Source organism: Bos indicus x Bos taurus, chromosome 11, assembly GCF_003369695.1.
Source record: "Bos indicus x Bos taurus breed Angus x Brahman F1 hybrid chromosome 11, Bos_hybrid_MaternalHap_v2.0, whole genome shotgun sequence".
NCBI classification, from domain to species: domain Eukaryota; kingdom Metazoa; phylum Chordata; class Mammalia; order Artiodactyla; family Bovidae; genus Bos; species Bos indicus x Bos taurus.
Window position 1 is genome coordinate 813,542 of NC_040086.1, and position 22,914 is coordinate 836,455.

The following is a 22,914-nucleotide window of genomic DNA, read 5'->3' on the forward strand; positions in this document are numbered from 1 at the left end:
ATGACATAGGCTTGGGGGCCCATCCTAGAACCAGTCACAGTGGCATTCTCTTGTTTTGCTTCACCCAATCAAAATTCTCCCCTGGGTATGGGGGTGGAGTCAATTCCAACCAAATGTCAAGGCTGCTGCCAATGGGGAGGGATGGAATGAATATGGGGGACATCCTTGGGGTCTGTTTCACAGGGTCAAAGACAGGGGGCTTTTTTGCAGATGGAAGAGACTTTGGCCTGTGGTCAGGCCCAAGGACAGGAAAAGGTTAAGGATGGAGGGAGAGGACCTATGTGTGATTAGGAGTAAAATCCTAGAGAAGAAGTGAAGTGGAGAGGGGAGGAGGGGCTATATTTGAAATGCGGGACTGGATCTTCTCCCAGGAAGGAGAGTGGTAATGAGCTCTGTGAGGCAAGTGAAGGGAGGACCACTGAGAATATTCCCTGATGCCCTTGTGTACCATGTGGGGCGAGCACTGTCTTGGCATGTGTAGCTTCATGGGTCTCTTTGGGAAGTACTAGTGAGTAACTTCTCGGAGAAGGAAATGGCAACCCACTCCAGTGTTCTTGCCTGGAGAATCCCAGGGACGGGGGAGCCTGGTGGGCTGCCGTCTATGGGGCCGCATAGAATCGGACAGGACTGAAGCGACTTAGCAGCAGCAGTGAATAACTTCTCAGGCGGCACTGGTGGTAAAGAACCTGCTGCCAATGCAGGAAACGTAAGAGTCGCAGGTTCGATCCCTGGGTCAGGAAGATCCCCTGGAGGAGGAAATGGCAACCCACTTCAGGATTCTTGCCTGGAGAATCCCATCGACAGGGGAGCCTGGTGGGCTACAGTCCATAGCGTGTCACAGAGTTGGACATGACTGAAACAACTTAGCATGCCTGCATAGTGTTTAATTCTAATTGAATTTCCCCTTAATGAGAATTGCTGCCATCTTAAGGTGGGGGGCACGCAAGGCTAGGATTTTTATTTATTTCTCAAATGAATAGAAAGTACCTCTACCTTATAAATATCTGCAGAATTAGGTTAGGGGATGTGCATGCCAAGATTTTTTAGCAAGTCCTTCGTGGAAATCCCTTTAGCCTGGTGGTTAGGAACATGAGTTCTGACATCAGATGTCCTGGGTTCACAGCTAGGCTGTGCTGCCCGGGGTAGGCTCCTGGCCCTCTCAGAGTCTCTGCTAGAAAATGAAGATGACGTGTGTCACTACCTCCTTCAGAGGGCTACTTTGAGGATCAGAGGTCACAGTACCTGCGTGTTGAGGAGACTGACTGGCACATATTAAATACTCTTAAAGGTGAGCCATCAGGGCTTGTAAGAATCCTGTGACCAGGTAGTATGCACTGTCTTCAGACTGGGCACTGTCCTTAGGAGTGAATCTTGTTTATTTTCCTAATTCACAGAAACCTAAATTTTTCCAGTGCTATTTTCGTTGGGAAAGGATCATGTAGATGTTTCACAAGTGTTTCCAGGGCTTTCCCTGGCTGTCCAGTGGTTAGGGCACTGTGCGTCTACTACAGGGGGCACGGGTTCCATGCCTGCTTGGACAACTAGGATCCTGCATGTGGCCTGGACCAGCCAACAAGTAGAAAAAAAAAAAAAAAGATAAAAAGTGTTTCCACGTAGCCAGGTTTAAAATGACATCATTGTCTCCTTTCTGATGAACTGTGCAGAGGTAAGCTACCTTAAAGAAAATCCATTCTAGAGCTTTCCATATTAACAGTCATGGAAGGCGGTGCTGATCTGTCTCAATGAGTGATTTATTTATGAATGTATTGATGGCAGTCCCTTCTCACACTGATGGCCTTTCCCACTTCCTGGCCTGGATGAGAAGAGCTTTGGCAGTCAGGAATTGACATAGCATTCCTGGGATTATCCGTTGCAACATCACATGGAGGACACAGTTCTACTGACCTCACCCTGTGGTGCCTTAAATGGCTGCTATGGGAGGAGATCTTGCCCTAGAAGTTTCTGGAAGACCTCCCTGAAACAGTGTTGCTAAGGAAGAAACCACTGGTAAAATGATGCACTTCTGGCAGGAGGGTGTGGCTGCCCCTCAGAGCCTACATTTCCCAACTATTTTAGATTTCTTTAATTCATTTCTGGTAGTTTTTTCCAATTAATAATTTCTCAATTCCCCCAGGGATTAATGAGTTCACCTAATACAGTCTTCATAATGGACTTCCCTGGTGGCTCAGATGGTAAAGCGTCTGCCTACAATGTGGGAGATCTGGGTTCAATCCCTGGGTCGGGAAGAGCTCCTGGGGAAGACAATGGCAACCTACTCCAGTACTCTTGCCTGGAAAAACCCATGGACGGAGGAGCCTGATAGGCTACAGTCCATGGGGTCGCAAAGAGTCAGACAGGACTGAGTGACTTCACTTTCACTTTCAGCTTTCATAATGGAAGGCTGGCTTTCCCTGTACAGACCCCTGCACCACAGCCTGCATCCGGGGCTGCTGGCCTCATGGCCTGAGGTGGGTCCCTTTGGGACAGGCTGCTCATGGGCCCACCACCCCACCCTTGTTTCCACTCCCCTTGAAGAAAACACACTATGATGCATTGCACAACAAAGCTGTTCTGAAATTCTGGAAAACCAACAGGCTTTGCACGCTCCTGGAAAAAAACAAAAAACCAACCCCCCCAAAACTGCCAGAAATAAAAATATTTGGTCAATTCAATAATATACTGCAACTTTCACAGGGACTTCAAAGCACTTGGTGTTGTCTGATAGAAAAATTTTAACAGCCTTGATGGTTCTGTTAAAAGAACTGAGATCTAGAATAACAAACAAGTATTACTTCTGTGGTGGTTCAGTGGTAAAGAATCCACCTGCCAATGCAGAAGATGCAAGTTCAATCCCTTAGTTGGGAAGATACCCTGGAGGAGGAAATGGCAGCCCACTCCAGTATTCTTGCCTGGGAAGTCTCATGGACAGAGGAGCCTGGCAGGCTACTGGGGTTGCAAAGGGTCAGACTTGACTTAGCAACTAGAGAATAACAATAACAATTATTGCTCTAAGACGAATCTGACTCTAAATGGAGACTGGGTGTCCTGACCCCTCCAGGGTGAGGAGCAAAACGATGCAGCTTGCTCAAGTCTTCTGTCCCCTTCCAAAACAGTATTTCCTCATTTGCTCTCTATGCTTCAGGGGTATCACAGTGTGGGCTGCACAGCAGCAGGTACTAAGTCAGAAAGGGTGAAGGTTCCCCGTGTTCCCCCGTGGCCTTGTGTGGGTCATGCTCCAGAAACCAGGACGGGCCTGATGCAACCACAGCCACCCTTCTTGGTGGCTCAGTCTGCTTAACATCATGTGGATTTTGCTCTTCCGTTGATTCTCATAATTTAAAAATGTGGGAAGCTGTGGAAGGCTGCCCCACCCCTGGGGATCATTCCAAAGAAAACTGGGAGGTAAGACTCGCCTCAGTCCTTGCATGCAGACGTCCGTCAACGGTTTGTACAGTTTCCAGGCTTCTGCTTTCATTTCATTCCTTGGGACTTGAATATTCAAATCTGGCATATTCTTGAAGCCTGAGAGATGGATTTAGAAGAGATTTTGTTTAAGTCACTTGATCCTAAAAACAGGGCACACCCTTCTTAATAAATAACTTTGAAGAAATTGTGGTTATAGATCCTGTGATTAGTTTGGTAGAGGAAGATGTGCAGGAATAAACACAGTGAAATCATGAGGGCAAAGTAATGTCCTCAAAGAATGAGATATTTCTCATTTTTCTCTACGTCCCTGAAATGTCCTGAAAAAGCAAGCATTCAGGGCAGGAGCTTTGCAATCAGTTACAAAACGTCAGTGTCTATTGAAGAAGGTTCAAATGCATGGAAGCCTCATGCATTTTTCTTTTTTTTTGGCCGTTCCTAGACCTCCTAAATAAGGCATTTTTCCCTAGAGTAGGCTCCCGGGCAGCATGTCAGGGCAGTGGCTGAGTCTGCTTGCCGGGGGTCAGGAAGGCTGTTCTTCCAGGAAGGGCTGCAGAGACCCTGGGAACAGGACTAGGCTGCTCACAAGTATGAAGAGAATGTCGGGAGAGGAAGTGGTGGCTGTGAGTCAGCATGAGTCATCTCGTTCCAATGAGAATGAAGACTGAGGTGTGCGCCTTTTTTTTCTCTCTCTCACTTTTTAAATTTTTTTTATTTTTTTGAGTCTCAATCGTGTGGACATCACTGGGAATGGAGGGAAATAACTGACTGAATGGTCGTTGCTTTTAAGTTTCAAACCGACATTCCAGGCGGGTTGTGTCTGAGCCAGCCTCGGGCTTTCAGACCTTCACAGCCTGGTCCTGAGAAGGTAGAGCTCTCAGCTTCTCCCTGGTGAGTATGTTTCTGTCACTTTCTTGCTCATTTCTGCAGTTTGTCTCAAGAATCTCAGCTCCAGGAGCTTGGCTGAGGGGTCTTGGAGTGGATGCTGTGTTTTGTTCAGATTTTGAAGACCTCTGACTTTAGAAGTTGGCTTCCCAGCGCCCTCACCCCGCTAGCTACTGTTTGTGAGCCTGATGGTTTGGAGAAATTTCTTAGCCTGTTAATTGTGAGCGTGTGTATTACGGAGAAGCCGGTGGTGCTTGGCTGGTTTAAAAAAAGCTGTTTTAAGACTCCTCTCTAGAGCCAAAGGGAAATTCAGAGATGGAGGTGGGTGACCGTGCTAACCCAGGGGTGCTGAGGTTGGGCTGGCTTCCGCTTCTCAGGGGTGGAGGCAAGACGGCTTCTGAGCAATTTCTGGCCTCGTGGTCTGAGCTGCCCACTTTTGGTGCAAGGGTTACAATAAAGAGATAGAATTTTGACTTTTCTCTCTAAAAGCATGTGAATGATTCCAGGAGCTTATTGAATGTCTTTTGCCTTTCCTTAGCACTGAAAGTCACAAACGGTAGTAAAATCAGAAAGAAAATATTCAGGGGGCCGGGGGCAGCGGGGGCGGGGGTGTGAGGATGGGGTTGCTGAGTCGTTGAGGCTTGACTTGACCTTGATATGTGTTTCTCAAGCTGTTACTATTCTGATAAAGCTTCGCTTTACTGTCAAGTAATATACAGGAAACTTTTTTTTTTTCAAATGTCGTCTGGTTACTGTAAATGAAACGGTTAAAATGTCATAAATACCTTATGATAAACATTTTTCAAATTTGCTTAAAAATCTGCACATCAGTAAGCAGGGTATGACAGAGCTTTTTCAGTACAGTCATTTGAGTGCGTGGGCTTCCTGGGTTAATAATGAGTCAGCACCCGATTTCTCAAATTGGAGTGGCTGAGAGAATATTCTGTTTGCCCCCAACACAGCCTGGGGGCTGGCGGGCCCCCTCCTGGAGGGTGTGGCTGTTTGGTCTCCTCTCCTGTTTGGGTGGCCCATCTGGCTCCAGTCCCAGCTCTGTGCTGTGTGGCTGGGAGACCGCTTTGCTGAGGGGTCCTTGTGCAGGTTCATCTCTTCTGGTTGACGCTGAGGGGTTTGAGGGACGGCCATCATGGGATTGGTTGAGTATACAGTTGGTGCAATTAAAAATCCAGAGTTTATGAAGGGTAGTGGTGGCCCAGGGCTGAAGCTGTATCTTGTGTCCTGTGATGTCACACTGGCCGAGGGACCCGGGGGGAGAGGCAGTCACCGCGTGAGTTTCAAAGCCCGTGTCGTGCAGGGGACAAGTAGCACAGGAAGACCGCTCCATGTCTTCGCTTAAAAGCCAAGAGCAAGATTCTGAGGAAGAAAACCTCCCTCCAACTTTCCTCTTCTTATCTACAACAGGAGAAAAATATTAAAATTTTAAACAATAATCACTGGGTTGCAGGCTAGCTGCTCAAGGCCCCAGCGCAGGCCCTTTTGACTCCATCCTGCGCTAAGGTCTGTTGGCCGCGCAGGGCTGGTTTCTGATGTTCTGATGACTATAGGTGGCGGGTCCATATTCTTTGGATCGCAGGCCCTGTATAACCCTCAAGGCTATAACCCTCAAGCAAGGCTCTCGGGCTTCCAGACCATGTGTGACTCCACTCGTTTCAGTGGGTGGTCGGGAGGACTCAGAGAACCAAGTGTGTACAAGAGGGTCTGGGCTCAGCAGCACACGTGTGCTGAGTCCTTAAGTCACGTCCGACTCTTTGTAACCCCACAGACTAGCCCGCCAGGTTTCTCTATGCATGGGATTCTCCAGGCAAGAATACTCGGGTGGGTTGCCATTTCCTCCTCCAGGGGATCTTCCCAACCCAGGGATCAAACTTGATCTCCTGCCTCTCTCCCATTGGCAGGCAGATTCTTTACCATTGAGCCACCTGGGAAACCCTTGGACTCGGCAGGGACCCCCTCAATGTTAGCTCTACTGCCTTCCCCTCTTACCTGGACTCTGAAGGGATCTGGGCTTACAGCTCCTGAGTTTAGTGCCTCGACCTTTTCAAGCAAGATCCTGCGATTTCCAGCGGAATGAGCCTTGTTCCAAGGCTGAGTCAGAGCCATACAAGTGTCAACGCAGGGGCTCAGCCAGGCAGGCGACAGGGGTTTCTAAGGTGGGAGATTTGCCCAGCATCTCTTTCTTGGTGAGTAATCTTTGTAAGTGCTCAGACAAATGCCATCTTTGTGGAGAGAAGAGCCCATAAGAGTAGAAATGCCTTAGGCAGTGCCTCTGTGTCCCGTGGCCACCAGTCCTCTCTGTGGTTCACATTTCAGAGATTGCACCAGGCATCAGACATGTGTTTATCCCTGGGTCCTGTGTCTTTAAATCCTCCTGGCTTTGGGGTGGCTGCTTTTATCCTAGACATTGATTATGTTCTTTCGTGTGGAAGTCAGGCAGTCGTATGGATGCTGGAGGTCCACGGTCTCTCACCCATGAGACAGAAGCCTATGGTGAACTGCTGTCATCACTTCTGTAATCAGAAGAAAGAGTCATTTAGGAAGGTCTGAAATAAAGCCGCGGATAGGTCTGAAAAGAGAGCATTTCTGAATGTGATTTGCTGCTTTATCATCTTTTTCTAGGGCTTCCCTGGAGGCTCAGTGGTAAAGAAACTGCCTGTCAATACAGGAGACCCAGGTTCAATCCCTGGGTCCGGAAAATACCCTGGAGAAGGGAATGGCAACCCACTCCAGTATTCTTGCCTGGGAGATCCCACGGACAGAGGATCCTGGCGGGCTACAGTCCATGGAGTCCCAGAGAGTCAGACATGACTGAGCAACTGAACAATTGCTACATCTTTTTCTAACTACCCAAAGGTGCTGAGTCTAAGTGTGAGTGCGGGTAGGGATGAAGAGAGAGAAATATTCTATAATAGAAACTTCAGATGTTTTAAAAGCACATCTTTGGCAAAAAGAAAACGCTGAGAGTTTGATGACATTTGGCAAGTCGCCCTGCGCCCTCTGGTCATGGTGCCCTCAGCCTGAGGACTGGCCTAAGGCTTGCTGCCTAGGTTCCCCCTTCTCTGCTCCTAGTCAACATCCCAACCAGGGTTCTCATTATCCCTTGCAATGAGGTTTCCAAGGCACCTGAGAGGTGGCCCCCCAAACCCTCGATGTTTGGCAATCTGAGCTAGTTTTTTAACTTACTCGTGTCCTATCTTCATCACCATGAAATGCAAATATCATAGCACCAGTCTCATGGGGCCTTGTAAAGATCAGTGGTAATTAGCACACAAATTACAAGGAGACTCAGTAGCCATCACGTACACATTCACTGATTCAGAAATGTATTCACACACCTTTCCATCTCTCCCTGGGCCCTGAACCCTGTGAATCCATAAAGAACTGGCTCTGATGCCCCTGAAGTGAGATCCTGTCTGTGTCATCCATAATATGACACGTTCTGTATTTGCAGGACATTTCTTGATTGGTGAGTGGGAAAGTCTTTTTGGTTCTCTCCAGGAACACTGAGGTTCTAGATGTCATGACCATCATGACCATCATCATCATCCTTGTCCTCAACATTATCACAGAGAGAGCAGCTCTAATTTTATTCTGCCCAACCACGTGGTAATAATAGTAACTGTCTGTATATTACCTTTAACCCCCTTCTCCCAAATCCCACACGTACCCACCCTAGAAGACAGAAAGGAGGGCCGCTTTCCTCTACTCACTGGAGATCCAGGATTCTCAGGCAGGTGTATCAGGCAGAGCAGTTTCCTTCAAGGAGTGCGTTGGTGATGGGAGAGCCCCTCGCCCCCACCAGGAGAGCAGAGTCAGGAAAATAAGGGGACTAAGAGGATTCTGAGCATCTTCCAACCAGACTCAGGCCACAAGCCAGAAAACTCATGACCACTGAACCTAGACCTGCCCCCAGGGTGGAAGCAACTGGATTCTGTACCCATGCTTCCTGTCTTAAAGTCGGCTACAGTCAACTTCTGGTTGTTTGAAAATCATCATAGTATATGGAGCTGACTCATATTGAAAATATTAAGTAAGATACACTTAAAACTAAAACACAGGGGAACATAATTTGTCCTTGCCTTGTCGATTCTGGAGACGTTCAAGATCAGACAGTGTCTCAAAAGTCAGATCTTTACATTCCTTCTGCAGGGATCCAGAAGTCCCAAGTGTGTCCCTGTGCTGTCTCTGCCCTCCTAGGAATGGCCCCATCAAAGTAAGGTGCCAGGTGCTCTGTGCATCTCCTGTCTGAGTTCAGGCTCTGCATCCTGGGCTCTGGCTCCAGTGTGTCAGTCAGTCTTAAGTGGTGTCACTTTGTGGACAGTTTTCCCCCTGCAGCCGCTTCTGCCATAATCCAGAGGACCTCTACCCAGCGCCTTGGGGTGGGGCAGTGCTGTGCTTGGCTCAGCGCTGCGGGGCAGAGTTTGGGCTCCTACCAGACTCAAGAGGACAGTTCTGGGGAGACCACAGAGCTCAGGCAAGGTGGAGCCAACAACAGATCAGAAGGAAGTCGAGGCCACAGAAAGGAGGGGTGGGGTGGGGGGAGGCTTGACTGGTCTCAGAGGATTCCTCTGATTTAAAAAAAAAAACCAGACAACTGGTTTTATTGCCCCTTGTGTAATCAGAAAAGCTAATGGTGAGGGCGAATCTCATCCACTGCAGTTTTCTTGCTTATCTTTGGCTTTCGGGATTGGTTATTCTGCAAGGGAAGGCTTCTACTGCAGGCACTTTTAGCCCTTCTAGCCACCCTGTCCTTTCACAAAAGTATCATACTTAAAATTTTAGAATTTTTAATAATGGCTGAAATGTTCTCATTGGACAAATCCTTCATAGAGTGTGAGAGGGAGAGTTTCTATCAGTTCAGCTAGATATAAAGTGAAACTATCAAATAGCAGGGCGTCCAGCAAGTGTTTAGGTTTCCTTTCTCTTTGAAAAAGATAAAGCAGGTTGTCTGTCCAGGGTGAAGGCCAAAAGACAGTTCATTCATCTTTCTTCTCTGCCATCCTCAGCAGCTTTTCCTTGAAATTGCCTCATGGTTTTATGAAGGCTGCTGGATCTCCTGCCATCACCTCTTCATTCCATACAGGAGGAAGAAGGGACAATGAGGGAAAACAGCTAAGAACCCTGGATGTCAAGCTCCTTTAAAGAGCCTTCCTAGAACCCCCAACTAACCCTTTCTGCCTAAATCTTTCACTAGCCTCCTCTCTGGAGAGGATCCTAGGAATTTTTTTTTTCTTAAACTGGGCACATTGCTGACCCTGACATTGCTCTCACTGGAGGTATCAGGAGGGGAGTACAAAGAGACTGGTTTCCAGAGCTTTGAACAACTGGAGGAGACATTCAAAGGGACAGAAATCCCTTTGATTTTTGTGTTATATCTAAATAGAACTTCTTTTCATTCATGCATTTAGCAAATATTTCTCTTTTATCCATTAAAGTAATGAAAATCTGAGTACTGTTTTGTTTATGGAGTGTTTACTGGGCAGCAGGCCCAGTTCTGGATGCATTGTATATATGACCTCACTTAGTCCTCACAGAAGTGTGCGCAGAGTCCATCAGGTATCGTCCCCATTGTCCAAATGAGGAACCTGGGATCCAGAGGGGTTTAGGAAGATGAGTAAGACCACACTGAGCTTGGCTTTGAAACCAACCATCTGGTTCTTGGACCCAGAGATGTGAACAGGCAGACAAGCTCTCACCTATCATATCTTTCTGATGAAACAGACATAAATAAATCCAGGAACATCAGGAGGTTGCGGGTGCCCCAGGAGACTGGCCCAGAGAGATGGGGAGCTCTCATCTCCGGCACTGCAGAATCAGGGCCGAGCTGAGCCTTCTGCACCCCGCCTCCCCCAGGGGACACACCAAGAATCTCAGCTATGTCTGGGCTCATGACTCACCCCTTTCCTTGCAGCCAGCTCTTCCCAACTTGGACCGGCTCCCGAGTCAGGACCACGCCCTTCCAATCCCGGAGCTGTAGCAAGGAAACTGCCCAGATCCGGCTTCAAAGGCTGGGCGGGGTTCCAGGGAAGAATAGAATGACAGAAGCAGAAGAGGCGGGGCTCCGAGGGCTTGCAAGTTATTCACACCACTCAATCTGGCCTTCTCGGCTCCACACAGCTGCCTGCTACCTAGTGACACAGTCGGGGCGATGGGATGCCTGGGGGCAGGAGGGGTTTGGGGGAGGGGAAATATTTGCTGTTAGCACACCTTGGACCTGCCCTGGGCCAGGAAGACCCCCTGGACAGAGGAGCCTGGTGGGCTATAGTCCATGGAGTCGTAGAGAGTGGTATACAACTGAAGCAAGTAACACACACCTGGGAGCTCAGGCCCCTCCTGTGCTCTGCTCACTTGGCACCTTCTCGGGGCCTTCCTCTTTCAGCTCCTGACGCAAGGTGGCCAGTGGAAGGCACAGTTTGTAAGCCCATGGCCTTATTTTCTGTGTGTCCAATGCAGAGGAAGGCCTGGGAGGGTCTTGTCATGGAGACTGTAGGCCAGTCCTGATTGGGGGAATGGTTTCTGGACTGGGGTGATCCCCTGGATTGTGAGTGGTCCTCTAAATTGTAGGTGGTCCTTTGGAGTGTGGAGGATCCCTGGACTGTGGGCCGTCCCCGGGACTGTGGGAGATCCTCTGGACTGCGGGTGGCCCTCTAGACTGTGGATGGTCTCCTGCACTGTGAGTGGCCCTCTGCACTGTGGGTGGCCCTCTAGACTGTGAGTGGTCCTCTTGACTATGCGTGACCCACAGCAGTGCCTCTGAGGGTGGCCAGTGGGTCTGGCCTGTTGTGTGTGGTTGGTGAGGCTCACTTCAGTTCTGGAAGTAACCGTGTGGGTTTTCAGATAAGGATTCTCACAGCAGAGTCATATGCTTGTGCTCATTTCTACTTCCCCATTCCTCATTCTCCCTGTAACTGTACCACTTGTGCAGAGAATTTGTCCAGTGGGTATGGGTTTCAGTCTCTAATGCTAAGGTATCAAAGCTAGTGTGTGTGTGTGTGTGTGTGTGTGTGTGTGTGTGTGTTGCTCAGTTGTGTCTGACTCTGCCATGCCATGGACTGTAGCCTGCCAGGCTCCTCTGTCAGTGGAATTCTCCAGGCAAGAATACCTAAGTGGGTTGCCATTATCTTCTCCAGGGGATCTTCCTGACCCAAGGATCAAACCTGGTTCTCCTGCATTACAGTTCAGGTCAGTCCCTCAGTCGTGTCTGACTCTTTGCGACCCCGTGGACTGCAGCACCCCAGGCTTCCCTGTCCATCACCAACTCCCAGAGCTTGCTCAAACTCATGTCCGTTGAGTCAGTGATGCCATCCACCCATCTCAGCCTCTGTCTTCCCCTTTTCCTCCTGCCTTCAATCTTTCCCAGCATCAGGGTCTTTTCCAATGAGTCAGCTCTTCAAATCAGGTGGCCAAAGCATTGGAGCTTCAGCATGAGTCTTTCCACTGAATATTCAGGAATGATTTCCTTTACCATTGAGTGGTTTGATTTGCAGTCCAAGGGATTCTCAAGAGTCTTCTCCAACACCAGTTCAAAAGCATTAATTCTTGAGCGCTCAGCTTTCTTTATAGTCCAACTCTCACATCCATACATGACGACTGGAAAAACCATACTGGAAAAACTTTGTGTCGGCAAAGTAATGTCTCTGCTTTTTAATATGCTATCTAGGTTGGTCAAAGCTTTTCTTCCAAGGAGCAAGGGTCTTTTAATTTCATGGCTGCAGTCACCATCTGCAGTGATTTTGGAGCCCCCCCAAACAAAGTCTCTCACTGTTTCCATTATTTCTCCATCTCTTGCCATGAAGTGATGGACTGGATACCATGATTTTCGTTTTCTGAATGTTGAGTTTTAAGCCAATTTTTTCACTCTCTTCTTTCACTTTCATCAAGAGGCTCTTTAGTTCTTTGCTTTCTGCCATAAGGGTGGTGTCATCTGCAGTATCTGAGGTTATTGATGTTTCTTCCGGCAGTGTTGATTCCAGCTTGTACATCATCCAGCCTGGCATTTCACATGATGTACTCTGCATATAAGTTAAACAAGCAGGGTGACAGTATACAGCCTTGACGTACTCCTTTTCTGATTTGTAACCAGTCTGTTCTATGCCCAGTTCTAACTGTTGCTTCTTGACCTTCATACAGATTTCTCAGGAGGCAGGTAAGGTGGTCTGGTATTGCCATTTCTTTAAGAATTTTCCAGTTTGTGGTGATCCACACAGTCAAATGCATAGTCAATCAAGCAGAAGTAGATGTTTTTCAGGAACTCTCTTGCTTTTTTGATGATCCCATGTGAAATCTGATCTCTAGCTCCTCAGCCTTTTCTAAATCCAGCTTGATCATCTGGAAGTTCTTGGTTCACGTATTGTTGAAGCCTCACTTGGAGAATTTTGCGCATTATTTTGCTAGCATGTGAGATGAGTGCAATTGTGCAGTAGTTTGAGCATTCTTTGGCATTGCCTTTCTTTGGGATTGGAATGAAAACTGACCTTTTCCAGTCCTGTGGCCACTGCTGAGTTTTCCAAATTTGCTGGCATATTGAGTGCAGCACTTTCACAGCATCATCTTTTAGGACTTGAAATCGCTCAACTGGAATTCCATCACCTCCACTAGCTTTGTTCGTAGTGATGCTTCCTAAGGTCCCCTTGACTTCACATTGCAGGATGTCTGGCTCTAGGAGAGTGATCGCACCATTGTGGTTATCTGGGTCATGAAGATCTTTTTGTACAGTTCTTCTGTGTATTCTTGCCACCTCTTCTTAATATCTTCTGCTTCTGTTAGGTCCATACCATTTCTGGGTCCTTTATTGTGCCGTTGCCTTACGGCGTTTTCTTCAGTGTCTGAGCCACCAGGGAAGCCTATCTAAAGCTAGAACACTCCTTTATTCTCTAAATTACATCACAGTCTCTTGCAAGCTTATACTGCCCCTACTGCACCCCCTCAATCTGGCTGCTGGGGATTCAGATTCTTTCACTGGGGATCCTCGTTAGTCCTGGATCATCAAACAACCTAGGGGTCATGTGGTGCCAGAAGACGGGGCAGGGGCGGTATCCGGTGCGTGTGGTGGCCACCACAGCTGCCGCTTCAGCAGTGAAGGTGTGGAAGGGCTGAGGCCCCAGAGCTCCTCTGCATCCTGCTCCACCGAATAGGAGCCCGCATGACCTGGTGGTCTGTCCCGTGCCCACAGGCCCGCTCGTTGGAGGTGTGCTACTTCTCCCACGGCCTGGCGTGAGCCCCTAAGCCTCCACAGCTGCCCTTGGCCACGTCTGATGGGAGTGCCGTCTGCCTGATCTGTCCTGCCCAGTGCCTGCTGCTGGACCACTCCTGACCTGGGCCTCTGTCTTGGCTTGGAGGGCCAGAAAGAGCAATGTTAACAGTGGAGGCGAAACCGGACACACTTGGGCCGCCCATGGGAGACCGTGGTGTCCTCTGTGGCTTCCCAAACCCTCCAGAGCACACCATCCTGTATGCAACCCCAGCCACACGTGGCTAGTGTGACTGAGGAGCTGAGTTAAATTACTTTTTACCTCATTTCAATTAATTTAAAAGTGAGTGTATGTAGCTGCATGTAGCTAGTAGTTACCTTATTGGGCGGCACAGATGGACAGCTTGTTGTCCTAATCCGGGTTGAGGGTCAGGCCATCACCCCAAGAAAGGGTGTGGCCCTGGGGTGAAGGTTCAGAATGGGGCACCTTGTCTACTGGGGTCCCCAGAAGAGTGTGTGCCTCTCCCAGGTGGAGATACCTTCCGCCAAGAGGGTGGGCCAGGCAGGTGGAGATCCTGGACCTTGGTCCCCCGTGACCGTAAGCCTCAATGTCCCCATCTCTGGGGGATAAACCCCCAAGTGACTCTCAGGGCCTGAAGGTCCCCAGGTGCGGGGTCTGTCCAGGAGGATGCCAGGGCTGGGCGCCTGGCACCCGGAACATTTCTGCCAGTGGTGTTGATGGCTTTTTCAAGGTTTAGGGGCCTCAGCTGAGGAGCACACGGCCTGACCATCTATGTTTGTGGTATCTGATCATGAACTTTGCTCTTAGCAGACAGGCATCCTTAGTTTTGTTTGCGTAGAGCCATTTCAAGGACTAAGCAGATTGGCTTAAGGAAACCTCAAGTGTTCCTGTCACTGGCCTCCTCCACATCCTCCAAATGCATCTTCTGACTCTTTTTTCCCCGCCACACAACTTGTGGGACCTTAGGTCCCTGACCAGGATTGAACTTGAACCCACAGCATTGAAAATACTGAGTCCTAATCACTGGATGGCCAAGGAAATCCCTCTTTTGACTTTTTAAGAGCGAAGCATTAAGCTGTGTCCAATCATCACTGATAAGAAACACAAGCAGTGGGGAGATGAGCTGACCTTGGAAGACGGCAAGCCTTGGCCCTTTGGCCTTGCAGCTCTCAGCGCAGTACATGCTCACTCGGGCACAGATGATGTCATTGCTCATGTGTGGGATTGTGGGCTGAGACAGACTACCGTTCCTCCCCAAAAGCAACCCCAAAGTCCAAGATTTTGCTCCTGGCAGCTCCCCCAAGCCCAGGGCCCTTTGCTTTTGTTTCTTGGACCATGTGTCAGCAGGGAGGCCACTGAGCACTGTGACGAAGCTGCTGCTGGAGCTGAAATTCTGCCTAATCTGTGACTCACTGCCTGGTAAGTCATTCGCACCTCCTGGCCTGTTTCCTAATCCTTGAAATGGGAACATGGGAGCAATGGCCACAGAGGATTGTTTTGAGGATGAAAGATTCTTCATGAAAAATCCTTAGAAACGTGCCACAAATAGTAAGTGTTCTGTAGAATTAGCGGTTACTGTTAGAACTGATACCTTTTTGCCGTTCACTGTTTTTGTTATGTTTTTAAATTGAGGCACAGATGATGAATATGTCATTTACTCCTGACTTTTCTCTGGGGCCCAGATCTCTACCCCTACAGTGGGGGTGGAAACACACTGCTTGTGTGTTTCTTATCAATAATGATAAGATAAGCATCAAGCATCACAGCTTGGTGCTTCTCTTTTAAAAAGTCAAAAGACCTCCACCACATACACTCCAACCTTGGCATCTGAAGAAGCCTGCAGGCTTTTCCTCCAGGCCCAAGGGTCAGTGTGGCTTCCACCAGGAGACGGAGATTCAACTGCCCATCCTATGTTTTTTGTTTTAATTTTTATTTTATATTGGGCCATAGCTGATCAAGCCTGGCGTGCCGCAGTTCACGGAGAAGGCAATGGCACCCCACTCCAGTACTCTTGCCTGGAAAATCCCATGGACGGAGGAGCCTGGTAGGCTGCAGTCCATGGGGTCGCTAGGAGTCAGACACGACTGATCGACTTCACTTTCACTTTTCACTTTCATGCATTGGAGAAGGAAATGGCAGCCCACTCCGGTGTTCTTGCCTGGAGAATCCCAGGGACGGGGGAGCCTGGTGGGCTGCCGTCTATGGGGTCGCACAGAGTCGGACACGACTGAAGCGACTTAGCAGCAGCAGCAGCAGCAGCAGCTGCCCCTGAAGCCACTGTCACAGCCAGGATAGTAATTATGGTCGTAATTCAACACACGCCTTAGCATCCACTGATGAATTATTTTGTCCCCCAAACTGCTGAATTATAACTCGAGCCCCAGCTTCTTCCACGCCAGAGCCCTTCCAATGGCGTGGACACTGGCACTTGCGTCCAAGCTCTTCGTGCTCCCCGTGGTTCCTGAAATGTGCAGTAGCCTTGAGCCCTCGCCCCTTCACGGCACGGCCTGCAGTTCTCCGACGTCCCTCTTCACAGAGGCCCCACACCCTGCCTGCTGGGCTGAAGGTTTAGGCCACACGCTCATCTGTTGGGCCCACAGTCAGCCACCACCCCGCCTCTTTGTGGGGATCTGTCTAAAGCCACATCTCTCTCATTTTGCATTTTTGATGGAAACTTGCTTTTGACTTTTTTAAACAGAAGTAAAATTTTACATTTTCCTTTGTTTGATCTTCTAGATTTGATCTGCATATCCTCTAGTTAAAATGTAAAGCTTCTCCTCACCAGCTACCTCTTACACACGGTAGCGTATATGTCGATGCTGATTTCTCCGTTCGTCCCACTCTTTCCTTCCCCCGCTGTCCACAAGTTTGTTCTCTATATCTGTGTCTCCATTCCTTCCCTGCAAATAGGTTGATCAATACAATTTTTTTTTTTTTAGATTACAGGGAGCCCAGCCTGGTGCTCTATGACGACCTAGAGAGGTAGGGGAGGGAAGCGATATATGTATAATGGCTGATATATGTATTATGGCTGATGTGCCTTGTTATATGGCAGAAACCAACATTTTTTTTCTTCCAATTAAAAAAAAAAAACTTTTTTAATGCAAAGCTCTGCATCATTGGCCAGTTGGAGGGGTATCCATTTTATAAATTGACTGGAAGGTCTTTTGACTTAGGGGAGACCTAGAGCAGAGGCCTGTAGCACTCCACTGGTGATTGTCTTCAAGGCTACCAGCATCTAACACTCTGGGGCACCTCACAAAACACAAACAACTCACCTTGCAACACAAGTTTCAGTGATATGGATGAAAGGATGTGTGGCGTGATACCATCAGATGTGTGATGTGATCTTATAGACAGGTAGGGAGCGTAGCAATAATTTAGACACTCAGCCAGAATTCTGATGGGAGGTGGGTAGCCACCCTCTTTCTCTCCTGTTCTATTCTGTCTTTCCCCCATCCTCAGGCATGAGAAGCTTTTGGGAAGGGTAGCTGTGAATTAGATACTGGGGCTTCCTGGTGGCACTAGTGGTAAAGAATCTGCCTGCCAAAGCAGGAGATGCAAGGGATGCAGGTTCAATCCCTGGGTCGGGAAAATCCCCGGGAGGAGGAAATGGCAACCCACCCCAGTACTCTTGCCTGGGAAAGCCCGTGGACAGAGGAGCCTGGCAGGCTACAGTCAACGGGGTTACAAAGAGTTGGACACGACTAAGCACAAAATTAAATACTAGCAGTAAGTTACCTTAAACTCCTAGAACATTTGAACTCTTGCTTGTCAATGATCCCAGTTTTAGTTGTTTTACATAGATATCCTCCGAGTTTGTGGGCTGGATGCTTTTGATCCGCTTCAGATTTGACTTTCAAGTTGGAGCCACTGAGCCCAGTCTGACAGACCGGAGACTGTCTGTGTGTGGTCCCTTTGAAGTCCCAGAAGTGCCTGCTCAGGGTGAAGGTCTGTGGAGGGAGAGGTGAGACATAGAGTGAGTGCAGACTGCCACCCAGCAGCACAGAGGGTGACTGCAAACCCCGAGCTTCCCCCGGGGAAAGCGAGTCTCCCGGCTCTGCCTGCTGGCCCTGTGCTCACAGGCTGAGCCCACCACCAGTGAGCAGCTCGGTGGAACAGGGAAGTCACTAGAGAGGGGGTTTTATTTTCCAAGGGCACATCCAGATGAAAGCCTTTCAGGATCATTCAAGTACATTGTTTCCAAGAGAAGACAACTCTTTTGTAACCTCTTCCGGAGCATCTCTCCTATGCGCAGGGAGTCTTGCTGTGCGCTCTGTGGTTGGTGAGTGGTAGGGGGCATCCTCCAATCACGGGCACCCAGAGGCTGGCTCCTGGAAAGGGGTCCTTAGGGGGCACTGACTTTCAACCTGTGCTTCTTTCTCAACATCTCTTGAGATTTCCACATGTGTCCAGCTCTTTGCGACCCCATGGACTGGAGCCCGCCAGGCAAGAATACTGGAGTGGGTTGCCATTCCCTTTTCCAGGGGATCTTCCCAACCCAGGGATTGAAGCATGTGTCTCCTGCATTGGCAGGCAGATTCTTTACTACTGAGTCACCAAGGAAGCCCCTGAGATGACCATATAGAATGTCGCTTTTAATCTACAAGTGTGGGAAATAGGGAATAGGGTTTCCAGCTTTAATTTATTTGAAGAAGCTTCAAAAATAAAACTGTATTAAAAAGCGTTCAGTGGAAAGCACGTTCCCACCATGGTCTCTGATCCGGTTCCCTCTGACGCCCGCTCCACCACCCTATTCTTAGTTTCTTATGTATCTGCCAAGACTTTCTTTATGCAAATATAAAGCATGTAGTTGAATGAGTCCTTTCCTTTTCTTTCCTATTTTCCGCAAAAACTATCACAGTCATTTTTGACTGTGAAACCACTTTGTGTGTGGAGAGGATCGGCTTGTGGGTGCCAAGTTCGTGGTCCCGAGGTTAGGGCAGTCAAATCTCAGGGTTCAAGGGCGACTGGCCCAGAGTCCCTTTCTCCTGGTGTCCTGGCAGTAGGGCCGTGGGCTTGTCCAGGCGTCCAGGTGACAGATGGACAGGCCTTCACAGTCTAGGAAGTCATGTGTGCATGGGCCCCGGTCCCCAGTGAAGCCCCAAGAGGCAGAGGGGTGAGTTGCCATCGTCAGGAACAGGCGGTGCTAAGACGCATTCCCGGGGCTGCGTCTGCATCCCCCAAGGTGATGGTTCGGAAAGCGGCTGAGGGCCAGGAAGGAGAGACTCGACTCTGACAGGTGGTGCTTCCTGAGGGTCACAGGCCCCCAAAGTCAATTTGACACCAAATTGTATTTCCAAAGCAGGCAGATGAGGAAACGGAGACTGCAGGTTCGAAAGAATTATCTCAGAATTCTTCTGAGCAAGTGTCCCTGCCTATTGAAAGTCACTGAGTTTTCGGTGGTGAAAGGCGTTTCAAGCAGCCTTGTCTGGCTTTCAGTGAGCACCTTCTCTGGGCCAGTGTCACACACGCTGTCATCGCTCCCCAGCTACCTCTTAAGGATGGTCCCCATTCCTCGGAGAGGAAGCAGCAGCTGAGTCACACAGCTGACAAGTGGAGGAGCCAGAGTCCCAGGCCAGCTGATCCCAAGGCCACACCGGCTTCTCAGTGGACAGCTGAGGTCTCTGAGCTTTCCTAGATTTTACCTTCAGAGCACCCAGGAACATAGGGGGCAGAAGGCACCACAAAGCCCAGGCTGGGTGTCAGCTTTGACAAGAGACAACGGCCCAGCCCTCCTATCTAACCTTGTTCTTTTTAGATGCTGGGCTGGCCAGGGAGGCTGGGCTTCGAAGCCCTTCCTCCTGAGGACCTTGGAAATCAGCAGCAGGATTTTGAGCTGGATGGAATTCTGAGCTTTTTAATTTGACTCCATCTCAGTGCAGACATTGACTCTGATGGAAGAGGAAGCAAATAACAGGTGCTTCTTAAGAAGGGAACTTCTTTGGGAGGAATGAGTTCGAGGGAGGAGACAGGCAGAGTCAGTGACAATGAAAGTGAGTAGGAGTCCAGCTCTGTGAGTCACCATCGGGGGCCCCTGGGTGTGTTCGGGTTGGGTTGTCACCCCCATATTCACCTGTTGAAGTCCCACCCCCGCGTAACTCAGAAGGAGACCTTATTAGGAAATAGTATCAGATGTAGTTGGTGAAGATGAGGTCCTCCTGGAGTCAGGTGGGCCCCTAGTCCATGATGGCTGGTGTCCTTACAGGAAGGGGACCATTGGGACAGGCGCTGAGACAGGGTGTCGCCTGAAGGTGACAAAGGACCACCAGGAGCGAGGAGGGTGGCTCGAAACAGAGCCCTGGAGACTTCAGAGGCAGCCTGGCCCTGGAACACCTTGATCGCAGACTTGTAGCCCTCGCAACTGTGAGATGATAACGTTTCTGTGGCTTGAGTCCCCTGGTTTCCTTTGAGGCATTTGGTGACGGCAGGTCTAGGAAATGAGTACAAAACAGTGAACGTGCTCAAAGATGCTGCAGGAGGTGCCTCTGAGCAGGTCTCCACCCGCGCCCAGCTCTGAGTGGGTTAACCCTCGAGAAGCATCTGCCAGCAGTCTATGAGTGAATGACTGATTCAGACAATCAGGTTTTATTTAAGCACATAAGATGTTTTCACTTTCCCTGAACTGCCGAAAGGCAATTGCTCAAAAATGGAGTATGGTCTTTACATTTGCTCAAAGAAAAATTTACAAAGGGAAGACAAGGAAAAGCGTGCTTCATCTTTTCAAGTGATGGGTTCCGATGCTCCATCCCGGAAGTAGGCTATGGGGTGTGTCCCTATACGGGGGGCTGCTTGGGTCAGTCACCCCCAAGGGCCCTCGCCTGAGCCACGGGCTCCATGTAAGCAGGGAACCTCACACGAGAACAATCGGAACTTTCACGGTTGTTTTCCAGCTTCTTTCCCTTCCGCCCATGCTCACACTCATCACTCCACATTCGCAGAGTGGCGCAGGGGTTCTCTAAGGGCCGGGAAGTCACATTTTCTGGGGGGACTTTTTCCACATTTCCTAGTTATTGAACACGGGTGCCTGTGAGCCTAACATAAACATGGGTTTGACAAGCAGTTCAGAAAAACAGGAACCATCAATTCATGAGAATTTAAAGAAAAAAATAGTTTAAAGAACCGAGAAGTTGCCACATTATAGTGAAAGAAAGTCAGGTTTGGGAAATGACAAAAGTGAGCAATTTTCACCTCGAAAAGCTGGTGGAATCAGTTACACAAGATGTAACCACACACAAACACGGGCATTTCTTATCATATAAGCGCATTTACAGTCAAGAAGCTTCTTTCAGAGTATTTCATGGAAAGTTATTTTAGTAGCAAGGGGAGCCTTCAGCAATGACTAGTTGTCAAGTGAAACCTTGAGTTCAAAGTCAGTAGACAGAGGAGCCCAGACTCAGAACAGAAGGCGACTGGCAGGGTGGGTGCCCACGTGCCCAGCCCCGCCTCGGGCACTGTGTGCTCCCCTGTGACCAGGCAGTGGGCACACCAGCTGCCAGGGCCCCCTGCTTGCCACTGTTTGCTACAAGGGCCAGATTTTAAATTTTTAAATGCTTCTTTTATTATAAAATTGAGGGCATGATTTAAAACAAAGCAAAAACTGCATGTAAAAAAAAAAATAATAATGCCCGTGGGATGTAAATGGCTTATTACCTTAAGGTAATATCTGAAGAAAATATAAAAGCACCAGGTGAAGGCGGCCTGAGGATGGAGGCGCTGTATGAGCGTCCCAGGGCAGAAAAGGAGCTCTGCTGGGACCCACAGCACCTGGACGCCTGTCAGGTCGCCAGGTGCAGGCTTTAGAAATAGACGTTGGGAAGACAGTGAAGCCCGCCTGCATTCTTACTGCTGGAGCTTTCTGCTGTTCCCATCACGTGTGCTTCCTTCTAGTCTTTCCCCCTCGTATATATTTAGTAATTACATAAGTAATCTGTAAAATAATCTTTAAAATTTAGACTAGTACACTTCATGGAGCACCATTTAAAAAAAACTATTTATTTTTGATTGAAGGATAATTGCTTGACAAGTGCTGTGTTGGTTTCTACCAAACAACAGTGAATCAGCCATGGGTTTGCCCTAGTCCCCTTCTACTTGAGATCCCTCCTCCCTCCCTCCCCATCCCACCCCCCTAAGTTGTCACAGAGCCCTGGTTGGATTTCCCTGAGTCATGCAGCACATTCCCATTGGCCGTCTATTTCACATATGGTCATGCGTGTTTGCATGTTACCCTCTCCAGGCAGAGCACTCTGGCCTGCATTTTCGTGTTCAGCTTACCTTGCAGTCATGCACAACTAGCCCCTCTTCAGAAGAGTCTGCATTTAGGGATGTCTTTAGAATTTGCCCTCTCTGCTGCAGAGTTTCATGGCGTAAATCTTAAAAGGTGTAGCTATACTCTTAAAAAAATGTGAAGGAGTAAACCCAGCCTCCAGAAATACTGATTTTAAAAAACAAATGTATAAACTACAGATTTTTCTGGGGAGGGTTGGTTTAAAGGCTGTGACATCAATTATTCTTTTAAAAATTGTCTGCTCATATTCTTTCCCTGTTTCCCCTTCCCTTCCTTCCTCCTTCCCTCCTCCCTTTCTCTCCTTCATTTCTCCCCCTCCTTTCCTCCTTCCCTACCTCCCTTCCTTCCTAGTTTTATTTTTTGTTGTTGTTCTGTAAGAGCTCTTCAACTATTCCGAATTTTAAACCTTTGATATATACACCCTGCAGATATTTTTTTCCTGGCCTGTTGCCTGACATTTTATTTTGTTTCTTCTGTCTTATTCCTTTTATAGAAACATTTAATTTTGTATAGTCCAGTCTGTTTTTATTTCCCTGACCCCTAGGTTTTAGCTTGCTTAGAAAATCTGCTCCCACCTTTAGATTACAAAAGTATTCTCACATAATTTTTTTTCTGATGTTTTATAATTTTATTTTTGAGCTTTAAAATTCCAACTCCATGGGGATTTATTTTTGTTTATGATTTGAAGTTGGGGGGAATGTCTAATGTGTCTTTAAATGGCCAGCATTTTTTTCCCAGTATCATTTTTTTAAGCAGTTCACTCTTTCGTGCTGAAAATATATTGTACATTTATACATTTTAGGTTGGGGGAGATGGAGGGCGTGGCATAAATTATTCTGGGTGGAAGGTGGGGTTGAGGGCTTTGACACAACACCTCTGCCTTTCAAACATCCTGTGACCTCAGGGCTGAGGGACGCTTGGAGCTTTTAGAGAAGGTGAAATAGAAACAGGAAGGGGCCGGGGCAGATAAACGGGGATACACAGACAGTGGACACAGTCAGGGAGACAGAAGAGCCTCGGCAGAGGAGAGAAGATGTCAGGAGAGGGCTAAGGGGAAGCTTGGAATAAACAGGTCCTATGGGCAGCCAGTTC

At 48.6% G+C, this 22,914-nt stretch overlaps 1 long non-coding RNA gene across 1 annotated transcript in view; it reads left to right on the forward strand.

Moving 5' to 3' along the window:
- The first annotated feature begins 4,098 nt into the window (after window positions 1-4,098).
- The window catches only part of LOC113900899, a 62,319-nt gene continuing 43,503 nt past the window's right edge, over window positions 4,099-22,914 (forward strand). The window contains exon 1 of the long non-coding RNA XR_003513257.1: window positions 4,099-4,314. This is a non-coding gene — a long non-coding RNA (uncharacterized LOC113900899). The remainder of the gene's footprint in view (window positions 4,315-22,914) is intronic.